This window comes from Podarcis cretensis, assembly GCF_951804945.1.
Source record: "Podarcis cretensis genome assembly, chromosome: 17".
NCBI lineage: Eukaryota > Metazoa > Chordata > Lepidosauria > Squamata > Lacertidae > Podarcis > Podarcis cretensis.
In genome coordinates this window covers 41697689-41717886 of record NC_137187.1, presented here as the reverse complement: position 1 = coordinate 41717886, position 20198 = coordinate 41697689, and the positions used below count along the sequence as shown (strand labels likewise).

The 20198-nt window shown below is 43.5% G+C and overlaps 1 long non-coding RNA gene across 4 annotated transcripts in view; it reads left to right on the top strand.

The window, feature by feature from the left end:
• The window catches only part of LOC307206056, a 46305-nt gene extending 39198 nt beyond the window's left edge, over positions 1-7107 (top strand). For 2 of the 4 annotated variants that reach the window (XR_013834243.1, XR_013834244.1), the window contains exons 3-4: positions 499-602; positions 6890-7107. This is a non-coding gene — a long non-coding RNA (uncharacterized lncRNA). Of the gene's footprint in view, positions 1-498; positions 603-1400; positions 2678-6889 lie in introns of those variants that run through there. The other 2 variants (XR_013834245.1, XR_013834246.1) reach the window with 1 other exon arrangement.
• Positions 7108-20198: the final 13091 nt, after the last annotated feature.

The window sequence follows — 20198 nt, the reverse complement described above, 5'->3', positions numbered from 1 at the left end:
AAACACATGAATCTGACCTTTGGAGAGTTTGTAAACAACCAATTTTAACTTACCAAATGTGAGATCTTCTTATGCTAGGGGAAGTGAAAAACACTAGAAGGAACTTGGAATTACAGTGGTACCTCAGGTTACATACGCTTCAGGTTACATACGCTTCAGGTTACAAACTCCGCTAACCCAGAGATATTACCTCGGGTTAAGAACTTTGCTTCAGGTTGAGAACAGAAATTGTGCTCCAGCGGCGCGGCAACAGCAGGAGGCCCCATTAGCTAAATTGGTGCTTCAGGTTAAGAACAGTTTCAGGTTAAGAACAGACCTCCGGAACGAATGAAATACTTAACCCGAGGTACCACTGTACATGCAGTATTTTAAAGGTCTTACTTTGCTACATATTTTGTGATTTTAAATCTCTTCTGGGGTTCTGTCACCAAAGTGTACTGGCCCTAAACTTGGATCTATGCATCCAGAAATTCTCTTTTCTCTATTTTTTCCTTGCAGTTTTGTCCCCATCTTCCTCCTTCCTGAGTTCTACAAGGGAAAACTGAGACAAAGGAGCCTGGCAGCCAGCTGGGGCCATCCTCTGGGTTGGTTGTTAAAGTCAGGTGGGTGCCGGCTGGGGGAGACTCACATTGGTGGGACGTGGCCCCATTTGCCCTATTTGGCTAGCCTCCACTGTCACTGTTAGATTGCAATGCCAAACGCACTTATTGGAGAGTAAAATCCATTGCACACAATGGAAATTCTTTTCACGTAAAGCTACACAGCACTGCAACATTATCATGGCAGGCACATTTGTGGACTTGCGCACACATTGCCAGATTCATCAATAATTATTTGGCATATCAAATCAATGTGTGCAGAGGAGGGCTGCCACATGGGTGGTGAAGCAAGCCTCTTTTCTCCTGCTCTGGAGGGAAGGACCCAAACCAAGGGCTTCAAGTTAAACATCAGGAAGAACTTTATGGTGGTGACAGCTGTTCAACAGTGGAATGGATTCCATTTGGAGGCGGTGGACTCTCCTTCCTTGAAGGTTTTTAAGCAGAGGCTGGGTGGCCACCTGCCATGGCTGCTTCAGCTGAGATCCCTGCATTGCAGGGGTTGGACTAGATGACCCTCAGGGTCCCTTCCAAATCTACAATTCTATGTTTCTACTAAATCTTTATTAATGACCATCATTAAGAAACAGGGATAAGAAGCACATAGAACACATTCTAATTTTGCAGATTTACATGTATACACAGCTGGGTGGGTGGGTAATATAAATAGTAACGTCCAAAAGCCATGAAATGCAGGAAGTACATTTTCAGTCTGTGATTTATTGTTGCTGGTTTTAAATGTCGTTTTGTTTTTAACAGACATGTTGTTTTAATTTTTCATTTTGTGCTGCTTGCATTTTATAGAGATGTGACTAATGCACTTCATAGATAAGAAAATAAATCTTTATCTACGTGAACCCTGGAGAGCCTTTGCTTCAGCTGAACTCCCACAGCACAGGGGGCTCCAACCTAGGAATCAGAATGAGAGCCCTTCAAAGTCTGTGAATCAGAAATTCTCCTCTTGATGCCTCTAGTGCCACTTCATAAATTTGAACAGCCTGGAAAAGAGCTGAACAGTTCAGAAAATTAGATATATGACCACACAGAAGTAGTATTTACAGGAATTTAGAGCAGGAGTTGAAGCACCAAGGAGCTTCAAATTAAGAGTTTTGATTGCAGTATTGGTGGTGGTTGCATAACTGGATTGAAAACGTCTGGAGAAACTGTGAACTTTGACTTTAAAAATTAAAATTAAAAAATAGCTCAGTTCCTGAATTGTGCTTTACATCATTCCACAATTTCACATAGTTTCATACATGGCTTTACAACTCCCTCCCTCCAGGGCTTACTTATTTTAAGTAAAGACTAAAACTGGAATGTGTTTTCTATGCCAAGGCTTAACCTCAGAATAAATAAAGTACTACTGAGCATGTGCGCAGTTTGCCCCAGGGTTTCCAAGCAATGCATTACTGGACAGTTCAGCATGTCAACACTCTCAGGAATTAACTGCCAGCAAGAATGTCTGTAAAATTTAAGATTCACCTATGTCAGATCTGGAAAACAAAGCAGAACCATAAATTAATGCTGTATAGGGATTGTGTTATCAAGCACAGGATTCCATAATGCTTCCAACACTTGACTTACAACAAGGATCTTGTCTACTGCGGGGAAGCTGCACTACAGAGGGAGCCTCATGTCCAGCACTGTCTGGTTGGTTAACAATAGTTACTAGAAAGTAATGGAAAATGATTCACAAAGAATTAAAAAAATATTCTTAAACTCACATTTCCCCAAAGACCAGAGGCCTTTCTGTTAGGGATAATAAGTGATGACATTCCAAAAAAGGCACTCACAATCATTTTGTACATGACTGCTGTGGCTAGAGTAGTATATGCAAAAAAAGTGGAAAGAAGAAGAGGTGCCCACAAAGGAAATTTGGCAGGACAAATTGATAGAATACATAGAACTAGTAACTCTGACCATGAAACTAAGGAATGAGGATGAGTTAAAGAGAAGAGTGGAGGTGTTTTGGAGATTATTTTAGAGGGTGCAATATACAATTTAACCTACGAGTAGGAGTTAACAAATGAGCAGAAGATAACATCAGAAAAGTAAGACTTGAGATGATAATGGGTGGAATATCAGTACCGTATATGCAGCAGATCAGGGTTTCCCTAGAATGCCACGGAGAGATGGACTGGGAAGTCCTAGGAAAAGAGATAAGTGTTGTTGTTGTTTAGTCATTTAGTCGTGTCCGACTCTTTGTGACCCCCCTGGACCAGAGCACGCCAGGCACTCCTGTCTTCCACTGCCTCCCACAGTTTGGTCAAACTCATGCTGGTAGTTTCGAGAACACTGTCCCACCATTTCGTCCTCTGTCGTCCCCTTCTCCTTGGGCCCTCCATCTTTCCCAACATCAGGGTCTTTTCCAGGGAGTCTTCTCTTCTCATGAGGTGGCCAAAGTACTGGAGCCTCAGCTTCACGATCTGTCCTTCCAGTGAACACTCAGGGCTGATTTCCTGATGGTGATGGATACTGTATGTTAAAATTGCGTAAGTAAGAGTTGTGTTTTTCAAATAAAAAAATTGTCACTCAGAGTGCTTCCAGACATGGGCTTAATTTCGCCTCAGGTGGCAAAACAGGACGGGCCGTCCCTGGGACAGACACTCCTTTGCCATCCCCTTTCCTTCGGACAGTTGGGCCACGTAGACTCCAAGGATCTTTACTAAGCACCACATGGGGGCTGGGTGTGATGTCCAACTCTGCTGCAGATGTTTGACCTTCAGAGAGAAACAAAACAGCCTATGGGCATAGCCAAGGGGAGACGGAGGGCAGCTGCCCTCCTAAATCAATAAAATAAATACAAACCTGAGGTTCTGCCCCCCTAACAAAGGCCTGCCCCCCCAATAATCCTTTCAAACAAACAGAGCTAAGATTAGCAGCTTTTGCTGTTTCTCTTTCTCATCTCTGCCAGCTTCTCAGCATTTTTCACAGGCAGAAATAACTCAAGGAGGCACCTAACGAACCTTTTCCCAGACCCAACTTTTCTACTGCGTTGGGAGATGCCAGTGAAAAACTAGGACATCAGATGTACCTGAGTCTGGGAAGCAAATAACTGCTGCTTCTCTTCCTCATCAAGTAGATGGAATTAAAAGATCTGGATCTTCTACTCCTCTTGGGTCAACAATGAGAACACTTCAAAGCCCCTTTTTATTTAATGGTTGTTGCATTTGGCATCCTTTGGGAGTGAAGTTGTTGTGGCTGTAGAAACCAATATGGAAGAGAGATGTTTTGTTGCAGCAGGGCAGATGAAGGCGCCCAGTTGTACTGTTGCAGATGCACCATGACGTTTCTTCTCTCTGGGCTCCTCCCAGCGGTCATTCCTCCTTCAGTCACTGTTATGGATGCACAACCTGACTGTCTCCAGGCACTGTGATGGTCTGCCAGGGAGGTTGATGTTGCCAGCCTTCATGGCACATTTGCAGACATCTTTGTGATGCGGAGTTGGGCTGCCAAGAGGCCTGGTGCCTGAAGCCAGCTCCCCATACAACATATCCTTGGGGATCCTGTCACCTTCCACGGTGTGTGCTGGCTTTATTTAATAACCAGCCTGCTAAAGACGGGCAACAATAAGTTACATGCAAGCCTACTGGGGGAGAAGCTGGTGTGGAAGGAAATAACCATTATATTTATTATATTTTATACTGCCTTCAGCAGTATTTCCAGGGGAGCTTACATTCCATCAGCTTTGCCAGCACAGGCCTGCTCTCCTAGGGGCAGGAGAGCTAAGAAGCAGAAGGCTCAATCCATCCAAAGCAGGGGTAGGCAACCTAAGGCCTGGGTCGCCTTCTCAATCTGGCCCGCAGTTGGTCCAGGAATCAGCGTGTTTTTACATGAGTAGAATGTGTGCTTTTATTTAAAATGTATCTCTGGGTTATTTGTGGGGCATAGGAATTCATTCATTATTATTTCCCCCCAAAATATAGTCCGGCCCACCACATGGTCTGAGGGACGGAGGACCGGCCCAGGGCTGAAAAAGGTTGCTGACCCTTGATCCAAAGGAACAAGGGTTTACAAATGAGTTCAGGTTCAGAACAGTTTCAGGTTAAGAACTGATCTCCGGAACGAATTAAGTACGTAACCAGAGGTAAAGGTAAAGGGACCCCTGACAGTAAGGTCCAGTCGTGGCTGACTCTGGGGTTGCGGCGCTCATCTTGCTTTATTGGCCGAGGGAGCCGGCATACAGTTTCTGGGTCATGTGGCCAGCATGACTAAGCTGCTTCTGGCAAACCAGAGCAGCGCATGGAAACACCATTTACCTTCCCACCGGAGCAGTACCTATTTATCTACTTGCACTCTGATGTGCTTTCGAACTGCTAGGTTGGCAGGAGCAGGGACCAAGCAACGGGAGCTCACCCCATCGCAGGGAATCGAACCGCCAACCTTCTGATCGGCAAGTCCTAGGCTCTGTTGTTTAACCCACAGCACCACCCACGTCCCTGTAACCAGAGGTAAAGTAAAGGTAAAGGTACCCCTGCCCGTACGGGCCAGTCTTGACAGACTCTGGGGTTGTGCGCCCATCTCACTTAAGAGGCCAGGGGCCAGCGCTGTCCGGAGACACTTCCGGGTCACGTGGCCAGCGTGACATCGCTGCTCTGGCGAGCCAGAGCCGCACACGGAAACACCGTTTACCTTCCCGCTGGTAAGCGGTCCCTATTTATCTACTTGCACCCGGAGGTGCTTTCGAACTGCTAGGTTGGCAGGCGCTGGGACCGAGCAGCGGGAGCGCACCCCGCCGCAGGGATTCGAACCGCCGACCTTTCGATCGGCAAGCCCTAGGCGCTGAGGCTTTAACCCACAGCGCCACCTGCGTCCCAGAGGTACCACTGTACAAATCATCTACATTCCTCCACTGGGAGAACTGACCATTTACTCCTACTCTCTGCTTCCTATTGCTTAATTAAGGCTGTCCCCTGAGTAAAGAAATCTTAAGCTCTTTTCAGAATATTCATATTGGGTCAAAGGAACCCCAGAAGGGAGAGTCACATTGTGGTGGCCTCCATGGCCTAAGGACAGGATCACACTTCAAAACGACCTTGACAGATTAGAGAACTGGGCCAAAACAAACAAGATGAATTTTAACAGGGAGAAATGTAAAGTATTGCACCTGGGCAAAAAAAAATGAGAGGCACAAATACAAGATGTGTGACACCTGGCTTGAGAGCAGTACATGTGAAAAGGATCTAGGAGTCTTGGTTGACCACAAACTTGACATGAGCCAACAGTGTGATGTGGCAGCTAAAAAAGCCAATGCAATTCTGGGCTGCATCAATAGGAGTATAGCATCTAGATCAAGGGAAGTAATAGTACCACTGTATTCTGCTCTGGTCAGACCTCACCTGGAGTACTGTGTCCAGTTCTGGGCACCACAGTTCAAGAAGGACACTGACAAACTGGAACGTGTCCTGAGGAGGGCAACCAAAATGGTCAAAGGCCTGGAAACGATGCCTTATGAGGAACGGCTAAGGGAGCGGGGCATGTTTAGCCTGGAGAAGAGGAGGTTAAGGGGTGATATGATAGCCATGTTCAAATATATAAAAGGATGTCACATAGAGGAGGGAGAAAGGTTGTTTTCTGCTGCTCCAGAGAAGCGGACACGGAGCAATGGCTCCAAACTACAAGAAAGAAGATTCCACCTAAACATTAGGAAGAACTTCCTGACTGTAAGAGCTGTTCAACAGTGGAATTTGCTGCCAAGGAGTGTGGTGGAGTCTCCTCCTTTGGAGGTCTTTAAGCAGAGGCTTGACAACCATATGTCAGGAGTGCTCTGATGGTGTTTCCTGCTTGGCAGGGGGTTGGACTCGATGGCCCTTGTGGTCTCTTCCAACTCTATGATTCTATGATAACCCTGGGTTGCTGACTGCAGGGAAAGAGCCATCATGCATGCAGTTGTCACACGCAGGGCTTTCAACAGAGGTTATAGCTGCAGGCTAAGGGTAGAGCCAGTCACTGCAATGACACACTACCATGTGCAACCATTTAACTCTAAATGAAGGTCTGTACAGGGCTTTAAGTTAAAACCCTAAATACACTTACTAACACATAAATCCCACTGAACTTGTTGAAATTTGCTTCTAGTATAAATTTAGGATTGCAGTTAGTTGATTAAGTAGATGATTTTTCATGGTTTAATCATTAATTGATTAAATTTGCTTAAGGTAAAAACAATACATTCTGAAGCCAAAAGTGTGCTTTCTTTATTTGTTTTCAGTGTGTTGTCCCAGACATTATTTATTATTTCCTGTATGAGTCAGAAAATGTATCTGCTACTTGCTCTCTGTAATTTGTTATAGGGTTGTCATATTTTGAAGAGCAAAAAAGAGGACTCACATGTGCACCCCCTTATTTGTTACTTCCTGCTCCTCTACACAGCCAGAGGCCAGGATGCTTCACAACCACCCAGCCCCCCCGCCCCCCCCAAGGGGCCTCAGGCTGCGTCATTGTGCATCATGTCCCAGAGTCCATCCTCTCTCTCACCTTAAAACCGCCTTCTGTTCAGCAGGACTTAACTCCCAGGCAACCTAAGAAGGGGCTGCTGGGTTTACATGTTCGCTGGGCTTTTCCGTGGAAGCCAACAGAGAAATTCATTCCGTGAAGGCTGCGATCAAATGGCAGCAGAAGAAACGGTGGAAGCAAAGACCAGGCGCCTGATGGATTTCAAGCCTTCTTTCTTGAGGGGAATTTATTTATGCATTTATGTATTTATATGTGCACACCATTCTATGTTATTCTATGTTGCTGTGCACACCAGAGATGAGGTGGGGATGTCTTCACCTGATGTGTGTTACCTGGATTGTCTCCCTGCACCTGCAACCCCACCCTGAATCTGACATCTGACATTTGGAAGCAAAGACCGGGTGCCTGATGGATTTCAAGCCTTCTTTCTTGAGGGGAATTTATTGATGCATTTATGTATTTATATGTGCACACACATACAATCATTATTATCCCATATTAAAAATTTAGCGAGGGTGGCTCTTAGGACAGCCCTCCTAGTCTTGTGTCCCTCATTTTGACTCAAGAAAAATACAGTAAATGGACAAAAGTACAAAGATTCACAAAATGTTTAGGGGTATGCGTACCCCTGCGTACCCCCAGAAGTTAGCACTGCTGGCAGGGGAGCAGCTGAGTAGGCGTATGTGACCATAACCCAGCAGTGTAGTCCAGGCTTAGCATCCAGCGTAACTGCACATGTAATGTACCCTCGCCCTCTTTTTGTAAAATAATAGGTAGTAGTAGCCCAACAGAATTTTCCCCAGGATTATATTGTTAGCAGGGTTTAAAAGTAGGTGCTGCAATAGAAGTTACACTAGTGGCCAAAATTGTGGAGAACTTTTGGGAAAAGTGTATTTCCGTGGTTTTATGGCTCATAACACCATTTTTTTGGGAGCAATACCGTAAAATTATATATCAGTGGAAAGATAATTTCATGAAGAATGTAATACAATGACTTTTATAAAGGATTATTTATTACAACAGCAGTCATAAAGAAGAAATGTGAAACACATAGAAAAAATTAGATGTACAAAAATTCTCACCATGTCAGTTAAAACTTAGTTGGGTAACCTTTACCTTTAATTATGGCCTTATAATGCCTTCCCATGGAGTAAACCAAGTTTTTTTAGTTCTGCAGCTGTAATAATGTGAAACCAATAATTGCCTCTATCAGTTGGGTTTTCTTGCTGGGTTGCTTCTGACTAACAAGTTTCTTTAGTCGGCTCCATAGATTTTTGATTGGGTTAAGGTCTGGGCTATGCATTTTGGGGCATTTACATTCCCATTGATGACATGAATTATGCCCACACCTTTGCTGTCATATAACTTCAGATCATAACACTAACTGGGTGTTTCAGGTACTTGTAATGCAAGTAGAATAGAAATCTTCTCCGAATCCTCTCCTCAGGTATTTCAGGCCATCCACTACCAAAAGCAAAGAGATTTGGGTCTCATCCCTCCAAATAGCACTGTCCCATTGTTCTGCTGTCCAGTTAACATGGGTTTTAGCCCAGTTTGATCTTTTCAACCTTTGTTTGAGATAACAATGGCTTTTTCCTTGGAATTCTAGCATTTAGACCATATTCCTGTAGTCTGTGCCAAACAGTTCTTGCACTCAGCCAAAAGGATGTCTATTAGCCCCATTTTTATTTAACATCTATGTTAACTCCCTGGTCACATGTTGCCATGAAATCGAAACCCATCCCCCCGTGTTCTCTAACGGCAGAAAAGTACCAGTTTTAATGTATGCGGATGACGCTGTTCTTCTCTCTCAAACCAAAGTGGGCTTGAAACGTGCCTTAGGAAAGTTTAGTGACCAATGTAACACTGAGCTGTTAACAATTAACTTTGCCAAAACCAAAATTGTACATTTTAACCGCTCCTTCAGGAAAGATAATTGGAGCGTAAAGGGAAACGCCATTGAACAGACTAAGATCTTCCAATACTTAGGCATTACTTTCTCTTATAATGCCAAATTGTCAACACACCTGACCACATCAGCTATATCAGCAGGAAGAAGTGCAAATGCCATCCTTAGATTATTCAGAAGGAAAGGAGCTGGCTTCCTCCTGTTGCAGGAACCCCCCCACCCCAATCATTCTGTTTGTATAAACTTCACACACACACACACACACGCCACATTTCTGTTATAAATTCATAGAAAAATAGAAAATCAATCATACATCGGATTTGCACTGTTTCATTTTATTTTTACTCCATATGACAAGAACTAACAAAGGAGGGTGACTTAGTCCTGGTCAGCCATAATCCCTTCACTGTCTCAGCACATACACAGGAGCCCTGCCCATACCAACCCTGATGATCCCAGACAGAAGACAATCAAGATCACAAAGAACTTGCATATGGGAGTGGATTCAACATGGACTGAAACAAAGGACAATGATCAGATCTTCCCTCAGGGGGCAGGAAACTGTGGGGAGGGGGGAAAGGAGGAACCAGCCAGGTGACAAGACACTCAAGTTACCACCAACTCCTCCCTCAGCCCCTCCTTTCTGTAATGTATGCCTCCCTCAACCCCTCCTTTCTGTAATGTATGCATGATGTTTCTGGGGGTGGGCTAGACCTAGAGGAGGGGAATTTCAAAAGTTTTTATAAGACCTTGCACACTATTCTTCTGGGTCTTTCCTCTCTCCTGCACGTGAGGGGAATACCCTGTTGCAACAGTTTAATAAAGGCCAAGCCTACAGGCTGCTGTTTTGCTCCAAGTTATCCTGGTTGGTGTCTTTGTTTTGTCCAAGGGAGCCCTCGGATTTTTCCGGTAACAGTTTGGCGACCATGCTCAGGGACACTTGGTTCTCCTGCAAAGGTGAGAGGGGAGATAGAGGGGATCGGGCGCCACTGGGCAACCTTAGCCCAGGGATCCTTCTTTCTCTCCCTGCTTCCTCTTTGCGGGCGGTAATCAATCGTCACCAAAAGCCCAACCAGGGGGAGCAAAGGCGAGGTCAAGCCGGCTAAGGGGAAAGGATCCCGGGATCCGCGGGGGACATCTTCAAACGTGAGTATGGTTTGAAGTAAATACATTGGGAGGGGGGTGGAGAAGCAGCGTCCTCACGACAGCCAGACTTTCCTTCTTTCATTTCCGACGTTCCCTCTCGGGGTCGGCCAGGAACGTTCAGCTTTATCCTTTTCTCCCCCGACCCTCCCCTTTCGGAAAGTGGCCAGGGAGGTCGCGGAACTTTACTGTCTGACGTTCCCCCTCGGGGTCGTCCAGGAACGCCAAAACCTTTCCCTTTCTCTCCCCCCAATTTCTTACGCGGAACGTGTCCGGGGAAATTGTGGTACTTTTACTGTTTTCCGACGTTCCCCCTCGGGGTCGTCCAGGAACGTCTTAATCTCTCTATCCCTTTTCTCCCCCGTTTTCCGTCTTGGAATTGAGTCCGGGAAAGCGTGGCTCTTTACCGTTTTTCTCTGACGTCCCTCTCTCGGAGTCGTCCAGAGGCGTCCTTCAAAGCACTCTCTCTCTCCTCTCTCTCTCTCCTCTTTCCCTTTCTCTCCCCCCAATTTCTTACGCGGAACGTGTCCGGGGAAATTGTGGTACTTTTACTGTTTTCCGACGTTCCCCCTCGGGGTCGTCCAGGAACGTCTTAATCTCTCTATCCCTTTTCTCCCCCGTTTTCCGTCTTGGAATTGAGTCCGGGAAAGCGTGGCTCTTTACTGTTTTTCTCTGATGTCCCTCTCTCGGAGTCGTCCAGAGGCATCCTTCAAAGCTCTCTCTCTCTCTCTCTCTCTCTCTCTCTCTCTCCTCTAATTATGCAAACAAAGCTGCCCCTCCTGCCTGGCGACCTTTGTTAGGGATGATCCGGGTACGTGAGAACGCAAGGTTGTTTGTTTCCTTTCCAAACCTTCATTTTCTCGGGCCTTAATCTGGCATTGCACTGCGCAAGCGTCCAGTAGGGGTTCCGAACTTAGTCTCAAAGGCTAGGCAGGAGGCTGTCGTGGAGGGTAGAGGGGGAAATTGTCTTGTAAACAGCGCTGAGGTAAGGAATTCTGGGCAGAGAGACCCGTGGTTTAGTTTCCGGGCAGAGAGACCCGTGGTTTGAGTTTCCGGGCAGAGGGACCCGTGGTTTGAGTTTCCGGGCAGAGACCCGTGGTTTGAGTTTCCGGGCAGAGAGAGACCCGTGGTTTGAGTTTCAGGTTCAGGTTTGAGATTTCCAGAAATTAATTCGTGGTTTATAGATAAGTAGGAATTCTGTTAGTCAAGGGTACTTTGAGTACTGAAAGGATCTTTTATCTGTCCCCCCTTTCTTTCCCATTGCCCCTCTTCCCTTGTGTGTGTGCGTCCACTCTTTCTGTCTTTAGCGTACTTCGTTAACGAAAAAAAAGAAGAAAAAAGCCTAATAATAACATATGAGAGAATGGGAGCTCACTAAACACCCTAACTGGACTCCTCCTGGCAACAAAGCTTCCTTGAAGCCTTTTTGCCCCAGAGAGGATTCTAATATGCCCCTCCAGCTTGTCATCTCCAATTGGGAAAAAAAAAAATAAAAAAAAAATAAAGGGGCAAAATGGTCTTTCCAAGTACAAAGTATGAGACCATTGTAACTTTTAGTGGGTGGCTTAGGCCCACCACCTGGAACCCAGGGCACAGTGGCCACCCCAGGGATCCTTTAACAAAATCAGGGTTTGAACCCTTAGGGAGAGCTGAACACATCAAATTTGGGTTGTTAAACTATAACCTAAAGCTAGAACATGAAACCGTAAACTTAATGGTGCTCAGAAGGCAGTAGATATAATAACAGCCCAGCCTGAGAGCCCATGCATTTGAGATCTTAGTTTCTCAAAAAAAAAAAAAAAAAAAAAGATAAGAGATGTACTCAAAGATTTGGAAATATTTAAAGGGTTTGTGTTTACATTGGCTCCGGCATCCACAGACTGTTCTTAAATGCACATAGTTTTTAAATTGCAAGCATGCTTCGAAATTTTAAATCTAAGGAAGCCATGTTGGGCCTCATCAATCTTAAACAGGACCAAAAATAAATAAATAAATAAAAAATCATTAGAATGAAGTGCGCAAATGTTTGTTCTTTGAGAGAGGCTCCAAGGAGTCTTCCTCTGAGTAGCTTGAGTGAGGAGCATGATTTTAAGTTGATGGTAGATAATGTTTTGTTGCAACTTTTAAGCTTGTGAGTCTACATCTGTGTTCCAGTCTTTTTTCTAGTATTTTGAAATGTGCTGTGAAGAAACTAATGTTTCTGCTGCAAAAGCCTAGTAGAGCCAACTGCTCTCTCAAGCTAAAATGCAGTGTGTGTATTTCATAAGTATATGCCTATGAAAATGTGTCCTTTCTAAGAAAATTGGTATTAAATGTAGAGGCTTCCATGGCCAGCGAAATTGTCTATCTGAGTCCAGTCCTGATATCAGTCTCTATAAGACTTCCTGGCCTCTTTTCTTAGAAAATGCCCCCCTTGTTTCATTCTGTCTCTTTCAGGGTTTTTTTTTCCTTCTTCTTACTTCTGTGCTAGGTAAATTTACTCCCAAGTAAGCTTCCTTTAAAGGAAACTGCAAGGGGGGGGCATAGATTAGGCTTACTATTCCTCTGCAAGTTCAGGAAAAACTCACTTTTGTATTCCTTTTAAATCAAATCTATGGCTGTTTTAACTATGTTTTATAAGAGATCCTCTCCCTCTTAGGAAAAATGTTCACTTCAATCTTCCTTTAAAGATAATTTCTCTAGGAACTTGAAGGAAGCAAACTCACTCAAACTATCTCAAGATCTGCTAAAACGGTTCTGTGTAAAGTTGGCTACTTTTCTTTTTCTCTTCCTTAGTACATGATACGAGCATAGATGTTTCCTTTCCCAGTTGAAAATCTGTACTTAAATGTATATGTCCTTTTGGTAGTGCAAATCTTGCTTTGAAATCTTCCTATGAACACTGTATTTAGGGTTGGACTAGATGACCCAAGGGTCCCTTTTAGCTCTCCCAGTTTGTGGCTGTGTGGAGGGCCATGTGTCTGCAAGCATGTGATGAGTTGAAATTCAGCCCAACTTTGCTCTTTGTTTTTCTTTAAAAAAAAAAAAAAAGGTGAGAGGTAAAATCCGTGATGTTTTGAAGCAGAACTGGTAATTTCAAGCATTTGAGTAATTACAGTGTTTATCATTTTCTCTACTATTAAAAATAAAAATAAAAAATCAAACTTCAAAGTCAATTCAAAGTTTAAGCACATAAAATACATATGAGTCTTGACCATTTATCCTGTAAATAAAGGGCAGCAAAATTTGTCTGCAAATGGTAAGGCTGAAATGACTGAGAATGTTAAAAAAAAATAAAAAAAAATCCTATGTTGAAAAAAAAAAAAAATAATCCTATAAATTCTGACTCTCTGGCCATTTTTTCCCATATATAAGGGCGTGGCATTGTTCCGCGAATTGCCAGAGGGATATTAGCCCTTTCCTGTACATAAAGGAAGCAATCCCTTTTGCTTGGGCTGCAATTGCTAGCTTTTGTGAATACTTAAATTGCTGAGTTTCTCTTTTTTGTTTTAAAATCTAACCCTATTTTTAAAATCTACTCCTTACCCTTCATTCCCTTTATTCAAATGGTAATTTAGCCAAAGGTTTCAACATTTTCAATAGTATAAAAGGTTTGCTGAGACATGAACTCTGCACATGCACAGAGGCTAGATCAGCAAAAAAAAAACAAAGGGGGGGGGGAAGAGATAGAGAGAGGAAGGAGGGGGAACTGTAGGAGCTTGGGCTGAAGGGGGAAATTTATCCTTATGTAAAACTTGGAGCCACTGAGGGAAATCGCCCTTAATGTTGGAGCCACTGAGGGAAATCACCCTTAATGTGTCTTTTGCTCCAGGGGCTTCGTAAGACAAAAGGTGTTAAGTACTGGACCATCAAAGTCAAGAGGTTGCCAAGTTTCAAATCTTAACATGATTAACATGCCAAATTCTTTTCACAGGTAAATATCAAAGCACTCCCCCCCCAAGGGATTTAAATCACAGACTTTGTGTGCATTTTAGGAACAGCATTTCCTCACAGGCTTCTCACATGAAATAATTTTTCCCTTTTAACAGGATATGTGAACCCCGATAACAAAGTGTTTGTCCCTTCTTTTCTCCCACAGCAACTTTCTTTCCTGTTCTGTGAAACAAGTCTGAATCCCTGCTGTATTAGTGACTTCCATCTCTTTGTGGCTTTGACGCTTTAAGTTACAAATAATCTCTTTTCATTTATTTAATCAGTTTTTCCATGATGTCTATGAAATTAATCGAAGCACAACCAAACATTGTTTGTGGAATGGTATTTGTTTACCTTTTTGCCTGAGTATTATTATTTTTGGTTCCTCATAGGTCATTGTGTGTGTGTTTTACTTTGGGGACATGTCCATCACATATTGAAAGTCATTTTAAGCCCTTTTCCATTGTTTTCTCATTCTTTCGGTCCAGTAGTAATCTGTGGTTTTGATAATATCTTTGTATTATTTAATAATAATTCTTTTCTAAATCTGATGTCTTTGTGTCAAGTCTGTTTTCATCTGACTGGTAATCTAATTTTTGGCTTTCTTTTTTATTTTTTAACCTTTGTTGTATTTTTACAGTCCTCTTTCTATACATGTGGAGTAATTTTTAATTTGAAAAAAACAACAACAACAACAAAACTAAGCGAAGGAAAGCAAACAAACTTAGCAGATAATAACAGTAATTATATGGAAATGTGATAATAATATTGAAATGAATAAAATGCTTAATCCGCAAAGATTTTTATTATTTGCAGCTTCCCATGGAAACTGAAGGACATCCTTTTTCCCTTTTGCCCCTTCCCCTTACTAACTCCTGTCTTTTTAAGTCTCCAAAACCCTGCCCCTTACAGGATGTCACTTCTACAGATGTGTTACTACAGACCTATGATGAAAAAGCTTCGCCACCACCTGCAGCAACAGACACCAAAGTTTTCAAAGTGGCCACAGCTATCTCTTTCAAAGGATATAGACTGCCGGGGGAGTGGGGCTGACAAAGGGGGGAGGAGTTGAATTGCAAGGACATTCCTCACTTTTGAACCTCAAGATACATGCGTAAAAATATCACAATTGTCTCAAGATATGCAACTGATACTATTAGTTTGTTTTGTATTATGTTATTATGTAGGAATGTTGAAATGTGTCTGACAGTGTGTTATTTCCACAAATGAGGGGAATTGGGGCTATTTTTGTGGCTATTTTTGTGTGTAATTGTTTTTATGTTTAATGTCTTATTCCTTACACCCCAGTGGAGGATTCTCATACATTTTATGCTTTTTACAGATCAGGCTATTATGTAGTCCAATGTTTAGAATTAGATAAATTTATAACCACATTTAGTTATTTCACCTGGCACTCTGCCAACTTCCCTACCCATTTTAAAAATGTGCTAAAACTCACTTTACCAAGGAGAAGCTTCAGGAAGGTGTGTATGCTTTGGTTTAGCCGGAATAATCCCTTATAGAGTTAAATTGACTTATTTGGACAAGTGCCCTTTTAAGAATGGGTTTCTTTTAACAGATTGGTTTGAAAAGTTGAGAACCATGGGGCAAGAAAAATTCAAATTGGACTCAGTGTGAATTGGGCAAGTGTATCCAGGCTGCAATTAGCTTTTTGGTCCTTAATGTGCAAGTGAGCAACTTCCCATGACTGCAAGACCAGAGCCTGTAATAATAAAATCCCATAGAATGGCCAGGCAAGGACATTTCTCTCCTGACGTGCCCAAACCTGTGCCAGCTGTGGTGAGTGCCAGGCAACATGGTTAATATGAAAGCCCTAAGTGGATTCACCAGGGATTGCTACTACTGTTACACCAGGCCGGTGTGAGACCACAGAAGAGCTACCTTGACACCTGAGAACACAAAAATGGCGGGGGACAAAGCAAACTGCATTTTTCAGTCATTAGTGGACCTTCCTGCTAAATGTAAAGCATACGCCACTATTGAGAAAATATTTATTCCAAGGTGCTAACATACCACAAGTAACTGAGCAACAAAATATTGATTTTACGTGATATCCTATGTCTAACTATGAGCACTGTTACACTGTTACATTTCTATGCAAATATCCTTGAGAAATGTGACATCCAAGTCCCTTTCAGGTTCACATGGACACACGCATCTGGGAGGGAGAATAGCAGGTTACTTTAAATTGTGCGGAGAAAAGGATTGCAAAGTAGCCACCTTTGCAATCTTATCTCCGAAGGGGGGAACTGTTGCAGGAACCCCCCCACCCCAATCATTCTGTTTGTATAAACTTCACACACACACACACACACGCCACATTTCTGTTATAAATTCATAGAAAAATAGAAAATCAATCATACATCGGATTTGCACTGTTTCATTTTATTTTTACTCCATATGACAAGAACTAACAAAGGAGGGTGACTTAGTCCTGGTCAGCCATAATCCCTTCACTGTCTCAGCACATACACAGGAGCCCTGCCCATACCAACCCTGATGATCCCAGACAGAAGACAATCAAGATCACAAAGAACTTGCATATGGGAGTGGATTCAACATGGACTGAAACAAAGGACAATGATCAGATCTTCCCTCAGGGGGCAGGAAACTGTGGGGAGGGGGGAAAGGAGGAACCAGCCAGGTGACAAGACACTCAAGTTACCACCAACTCCTCCCTCAGCCCCTCCTTTCTGTAATGTATGCCTCCCTCAACCCCTCCTTTCTGTAATGTATGCATGATGTTTCTGGGGGTGGGCTAGACCTAGAGGAGGGGAATTTCAAAAGTTTTTATAAGACCTTGCACACTATTCTTCTGGGTCTTTCCTCTCTCCTGCACGTGAGGGGAATACCCTGTTGCAACAGTTTAATAAAGGCCAAGCCTACAGGCTGCTGTTTTGCTCCAAGTTATCCTGGTTGGTGTCTTTGTTTTGTCCAAGGGAGCCCTCGGATTTTTCCGGTAACACTCCCGATGGCCCTTAAAGTTTTCCAGGCAAAATCATTAGCCCAACTTCTGTATGGCTCTCAAATTAGCCTTTCTGCCAACCTTAAAACTCTTGAAACAGTACAATCAAAATTCTTAAGATCATTATTTGCTACCCCAAAGTGTACACCTAATGCAGTCTTAAGGCAAGAGGCAGGACTGCCCAGAGTGGAATTAAAAGTCTGGGAGCAAGCAATATCCCTCTGGCTGAAAATCCATTACAATCCTAAGGGACTGTTACCTTACTTCCTGGCCGCAGTTCCCTATCCTCCTTGGCTTATGCAAATAACTAACAAGATCAAACAAATTGGCCTAAACCCTGAAAATCTTCTTAATGGAACTCTGAACAAGGCAAAAGTAATTATCACTCAGAGACTTTACGATGTCGAATTACAACAAGAAGACGCCCTACTCCCAGAGACGTATAGATGTCTAAAAGCTTGGCCTAATTTTGCAGCTGCCCCTTACTTAACTAACATCACTAATGAAGCTTATAGATGGGCTTTCTCCAGAGCCCGCTTTGAGACAATGCCCTCAGCAGTGCTGTACGGCAAATTTACGCGGGTACCAATGCATGAGCGTCTCTGCCCTTGTATGTCTAATAAGGTAGAATCTGTCACTCACATCCTTCTATTTTGTAAATTTTATAGTGAAGAACGAGCTCAACTTATTTTGCCGCTTTTATCAAAATTTATACCCCTACAACATTATTTGGAATCCTCCCCCGAAATTCTACGAAAATACCTTCTGGAAGATTCCTCAAGCTTAATATCATATGAGGTGGCCAAATTTTGCACTTTAGCAATCAGGAAGCGTAAATCTCTTTTGTTGAATGGCACACTGCGAAGTTCCCTTGTGTAATTTTTTTTTTTTTTTATGTTGTTGTTGATTTCCTTTTGTTTGATCTTGTGGTGTTCTGTGTCGCTGGCTTTTGCCGCAATAAAACTAAACTTTGAAACTTTGTTCTTGCACTCAGCTTCGCATTACATTGCGCCAGATGCTTTTCTTCTGCCCCATAGACTGGCGGGTCCTAGCAATGGGGGAGATTTGCTCTCTGCTGAGGACTCCTTTCAGAATGAATGCTTGAAGGGTTTGGACAGAATTGTGTCTGAAATGAAAAAGGGATCTCAGGTATCTGACACTGCTTCATCAGATGTCAGTTCTGCCGGGCCGGGCCGGAGGAAGGCCGGGCCCGGCCGGGAGCGGCGAGCGGCGAGCGCCTCGCGGCCTCCTTCGCCGCCGCCACCCATTCCCTCTCCCGCCTTGAGGCTGCTTGACCTGGCGGGGAGGGAGGCCGCCTTTCCCTCCGCTCCCGGGCGGGTCTGGCGGGGGGAGAAGCAGCCCTCCGGCGAGGGGGCCGGAGCTCCGCCTGCTCGGCTCCCTGGCCCAAGGCCCTGCTCTGTCGCTCCGCGGAGGCGAGCAGCTGGGCGGACGGAGCTCCCCGGACATTTTGAGGCATTTAAAATATCCGCCCGGATGGACGTTTCAGTCCTGAAAAAGACGACGTGTCCAGGAAAAAACGACTTATGGCAACACTAATTTGTTATCTGCAGAACTTGTGTTAAAAACAATTTCCTGTGAAACTATGATCCTCAAGTGAATAGGAGGGGCTTTTAAATTGACCTAACATTTTAAAATGGATTTATCTGTTCGTTCAGTTAAATATTGCAGCCTAATAAAATAGGTTGGCTGTCATCTCTTGCAAAATGACTTCTTCCCCTTGCAGAAGTCACTAGGGTCAAGTAGCCAGATGACTGAGGAAGAGGAAATCACATGGTCTCTGTCTGGAATTATTAACTTAGAAGTTGATGTGTCACCGAGTCAATTTCCATTTCACTGGAAAGCAGAAAATTCCTCAGTGTATTTGGTTCTTGGATCAAATGTGTGTAATCTGCTTCTCTTCAGTTGAGATGTACAGGGTGAGGGGCAATGGGCAGGAATAATCTTTTTTTGGCTAAATTCTACTGCTGTAGCAGGAGTTATTGGACATCACTGCATAGCATCCCAAGGCCAGGGAGGCAGGAGCTGCAGTCCCCCAACATCTGGGGAGACACTGACTTCCATTCCCTGATGTTGCTTTGGAACTAACTAGCTGGGCCCATTTCCCCATCCCGGTAACATTTCATTTCACATTTCATTTGTATACTGCATTTCTATATTAGTATACACAAAGCAGTTTACAACAACAATATACCACAAAGATCACACAGGCTTATAACAATCTAATCCGATACAGAAAGTGATAATAAAAACATAGCTTTAAAATAAGCAGTTTATATCAAATGATGTAATATTCAACAATCCATTAGAATATAATAGTACACAATAAAATTAACTCAAGATATCAGCAAATACTACTTACACAGAAATTCTATAATCAATAAAATCAATAAAATAAAAAACAAGTCACAATGCATAAAATACCACAATACATACAAAAGCATGTCAAAGGATTAAAGAGAGAAACAAAGTCACACAGCTTTTAATTTTTTTAGAAAATCTCCCTCCTCCCCCTCCAGCTGCTGCTTTGTTCTTAAAGTCATAGCCTGGGAGAGGCTGTTGCTCATCTGGCCTTGTCTGAGGGTGGGGGAGGCAAGGCTCTGCTGCCCTCTGGGCACTTCCATGCTGAAGAAGCTGGCAGTCGATGTGAAAGGCTTCTTGGTTTCCCTTGTGCATCCCTTTCTGCTCCTCATCCCTGTGTCTGCTGCTTGTTCACTTCTCCTGTCAATCTGACTGAAGCCGCAACAGAGTGCCTGGGGCAGCCACACCTGAGACATCAGTTCACTTGGATCAACTTCTTCTACTTGCCACTGTTTTTTCTCAGTCTAATTTACCTTGCTGTAAAGGTTATTATGAGGGTAAAAGTCTATAACTCATTTCCACATGAAAAGCACTGTGCAAGAGGTGAAATTCATATAGGCTCCTTTCCTTTTCTAATTAGCTCTTGCCAATCATGTGGAAGCTGAAAAGTGCCTTCTAGGAAACCTTTTGCTTGAACATAAAAATATGTTAGACTGCCCTCTGCTGGTTCCTTTAAGAGGGATCACTAAACTTGGACATAAAAAACTTGGGTGCAATCTAGGATTTGGAGTTTTAAAATCTGGGGAACTTAGGCAGTGGTGAAGTTGGTAATGCTGAGAGTTGTTTAACTCAGAAGAAGAGTTAATCCCTTTATCAA